The following is a 4,043-nucleotide window of genomic DNA, read 5'->3' as shown; positions in this document are numbered from 1 at the left end:
GTCGGTAAAAACCAGCATGTCCCAGAAAACTTCTTATTTCTCTAACGGTTTTGGGAGGTTGGAGGTTTTCGATAATTTCGATTTTTGCTTTATCAACTTCGATTCCTCTATCGGATACGATGTGTCCAAGTACAATTCCTTGTCGAACCATGAAATGGCATTTTTCCCAATTAAGGACTAGGTTTACGCTTACGCATCGTTTAAGCACCATTTCAAGGTTTTCTAAACATGTTTCAAAACTTCCTCCACAGACAGAGAAGTCGTCCATAAAGACCTCCATTATTCCATCTAGGAAGTCGGCAAATATTGCCATCATGCATCTTTGGAAGGTCGCGGGTGCATTGCAGAGCCCAAAAGGCATTAGTCTATAAGCGAATGTACCATAAGGACAGGTAAATGTGGTCTTCTCTTGGTCGTCAGGGTGGAAAGGAATTTGGAAAAATCCGGAGTATCCATCCAGATAACAAAAATGTGAGTGTTTAGCTAGGCGTTCGAGCATTTGATCTATGAAAGGTAAAGGGAAATGGTCTTTTCGGGTAGCTTTGTTTAGCTTCCTATAGTCAATGCACATTCTCCATCCAGTTTGGGTACGTTGTGCTACAGATTCTCCCTTTGCATTAGTGATTACAGTGACTCCTCCTTTCTTTGGTACGACGTGAACAGGGCTAACCCATTTACTATCGGATATAGGATATATTATTCCAGCTTCTAGCAGTTTTTGGATTTCCTTTTTAACCACATCGCTCATAATAGGGTTTATTCACCTTTGATGTTCCCTAGAGGTTTTACTATCGTCTTCGAGCATAATGCGGTGCATACACAAAGAAGGGCTTATACCTTTCAGATCTGATATGTTGTATCCTAAAGCGGTAGGGTATCTTCTTAGGACATTAAGTAATTTTTCAGTCTCAGTTCGTCCTAAGTTGGCGTTCACTATAACTGGTCGATTTAGTTCTTCGTCTAGAAATTCGTATCTAAGATCGGTAGGAAGTGTTTTTAGTTCTACAGCAGGTTTCTTAGGTCCAGGTATAGGATCGGGAGTTAAGGCTAAGCATTCACTCAGGTGGTTATCTTGATATTCCTCACGCCAGTTGTCATCTTCAAGAATTGGCGGCATAGGAATTCTTAGGATCTCGGTTTCCTTATTTGGTTCGGATTTTATTTCCTTGACACACTCGTCGATTATGTCAGCAGAACAGCATGTGTCAATTATAGAAGGTGCTTTTAGGAATTGGGAAAGGATAAATTCTATTTTCTCTTCTCCTACTTCGAAAGTAAGCTTTCCTCGCTTTACATCTATAATTGCTCCAGCAGTTGCTAAAAATGGTCTTCCTAATATGATCGGGATGTTAGAATCTTCTTGGATATCCATAATGATGAAGTCAGTTGGGATGTAGAATTGACCTACACGAACAGGGATATTCTCTAACATTCCTACAGGGTATTTAACTGAACGGTCTGCTAGTTGAAGAGACATTCTTGTTGCTTTAAGCTCACCTAGATTGAGTTTCTTACAGGTTGAAAGAGGCATCAAACTAACACTAGCTCCTAGATCGCACAAGGCCTTCTCTATGATGGTTTTTCCAATTACGCAGGGTATAGAGAAACTACCAGGGTCTTTCAGTTTTGGAGGCATGTTATTTTGGATGATAGCACTACATTCAGCGGTAAGCGTTATAGTTTCGTTATCCTCGAGTTTCTTTTTGTTTGATAAGATTTCTTTTAAGAACTTAGCGTACGAAGGCATCTCAGTTATGGCTTCTGTGAACGGTATGGTTATGTTTAATTGCTTCAGAAGTTCTACAAATCTTTTAAATTGCGCTTCGGTTTTTGATTTAGCTAATCTCTGAGGGTAAGGAATTTGTGGCTTATAAGGTGGTGGTGGAACATAAGGTTTCTCTTTTTCGGGTTCCACTTCGTTATTGTTCTCATTAGTCTTAGCAGTTTGTTCGTCAGTTGTTTCCTTCTGGGTTTCCTTTGGCTCTTGTTGTGACATGGGTACGTTTTGGGTTCTAGGATCTATGGGTCCATCGTAATTAGTTCCACTTCGTAGTGGTATCGCGTTCGCATGTCCTTTAGGATTGGGTTGAGGTTGAGCAGGAAACGTGCCAGCAGGGGCAGCAGTAGGTGCTTGTTGTTGAGCTACTTGTGAGATTTGAGTTTCTAACATTTTGTTATGCGTAGCTAAAGCATCTACTTTGTTTGATAGTTGTTTTAGTTGCTCGCTATTGTGGATGTTTTAATTCAGGAAGTCTTTATTGGTTTGTTGTTGGGAAGCTATGAAGTTCTCCATCATGATTTCTAGATTGGACTTCCTAGGGGTGTTTTGAGCAGCTACAGGCGCTTTTTGGTAGCCAGGTGGTACAGCAGGTGCTTGTCCAGGCGCGTACAACGCATTGTTGTTCTTATAAGAAAAGTTCGGGTGGTTTTTCCATCCAGGGTTGTACGTGTTAGAATAAGGGTTTCCTTGAGCGTAATTTACTTGATCAGATGGGACTCCAGTCAAGAGTTGGCATTCAGCAACTACATGCCCAGTCAATCCACAAATCTCGCAGTTAGGTGCTACAGCGGCAGCGGTGGCTGAAGGAGTGATGGTTAAATTCTCGATCTTTTGAGTTAAAGCGTCTACTTTAGCGTTAACGCGGTCTATACCACTTATTTCGTACATTCCTCCTTTGGTTTGGGCTTTCTCTAGAGCGGCTCGTTCTCCTCCCCATTGGTAATGGTTTTGTGCCATGTTCTCTATGAGTTTGTATGCTTCATCATGGGGTTTGTCCATTAATGCTCCGCCAGCAGCGGCATCTATAGTCATTTTAGTGTTATATAAGAGACCACCATAGAAGGTATGGATGATCAGCCATGGTTCGAGTCCATGATGAGGGCATATTCTAAGCATGTCCTTGTAACGTTCCCAAGCTTCGAAGAGCGATTCGTTATCTTTCTGGGTAAATCCGTTGATTTGACCTCTAAGTATAGCAGTTTTGCTAGGCGGAAAGTATCTCGCTAAGAATACTCTCTTCAATTCGTCCCACGTAGTTATGGAATTGGAAGGCAGGGATTGAAGCCACGCTCTCGCTCTATCTCTCAATGAGAAAGGGAAAAGGCGTAATCGAATAGCTTCGGAACTAACGTTGTTGGCTTTGATAGTGTCGGCGTATTGCACGAACACGGATAAATGGAGATTGGGGTCGTCTACAGGGCTTCAAGAGAATTGATTCTGTTGAACAGCTTGGACCAGTGAAGGTTTCAGTTCGAAATTGTTTGCCTCAATCGCAGGTGGTGCAATACTTGAATGCGGTTCAGCGCGCGAAGGAGCGGCATAGTCTCTAAGAGGACGAATAGCAGCCATCTCTAACTTCGGGGTGATTTGATTGATTTGATCAGTAAAAATCAATTTCTGATTAATCGGAATTCCGATCCAGTGTGACGCTGATTTGAAGGCACATCGTGGGCTACACCGTTGCAAGCGTTAGATCTGATGGCAGCTGGATCAGATGGTTGCCAGTTGAGTACACGTGGTGGTCGTCCTAGAAGCGAGAGCACTGGATCCTTCAAAACAGCGCGCGCCCTTTTCATTTGAATGGGACCAATCAGATGACGACACATAGTCATCTTCTTCACCAAAATCTGCAGAATCTCTTTTACACCTATTTTTGCATATACGCTGTAATAGATACTCGTTTTTTACACCTGCGAAAATCAAACGGACACGAAACTACGCCAAAAATTTGGCGCGACCACTCCAAATGAATCGTCCAGTAACACTGATCATTATTATGGCATCAATTTGGCTTAATTTTGGCTTAAACCAAAAGCCCTAAATCAAAGCTTTGAAACCCTAACATGGCATAATGATGTATACGGCATACAAACGTGATTAATTCTCCAGAAACAATAAACACGTCAAGGTAAACACAATTATGCAATTTAGATTCATGAATGATGCGTGTATCATGCAAATTGAAAGAAAGTAAGTGTAGCCAAACCGTGATGAATTGAGAGCGATTGCAAGAGTGTTAATCTTCGAGATTGATCTGAATCCC

The 4,043-nt window shown here is 41.8% G+C and overlaps 1 non-coding gene across 1 annotated transcript; it reads left to right on the top strand.

Annotated features, from left to right (window-relative positions):
- Positions 1-2,867: 2,867 nt before the first annotated feature.
- Positions 2,868-2,974, top strand: LOC131600774 (small nucleolar RNA R71). Its single transcript, XR_009283383.1, has one exon. It is a non-coding gene; the product is annotated as a small nucleolar RNA R71 (small nucleolar RNA).
- Positions 2,975-4,043: the final 1,069 nt, after the last annotated feature.

This window comes from Vicia villosa, linkage group LG4, assembly GCF_029867415.1.
Source record: "Vicia villosa cultivar HV-30 ecotype Madison, WI linkage group LG4, Vvil1.0, whole genome shotgun sequence".
In the NCBI taxonomy this organism is placed as follows: Eukaryota; Viridiplantae; Streptophyta; class Magnoliopsida; order Fabales; family Fabaceae; genus Vicia; species Vicia villosa.
The sequence above is the reverse complement of the archived record's forward strand: the minus strand, read 5'-3'. Positions and strand labels throughout refer to the sequence as shown.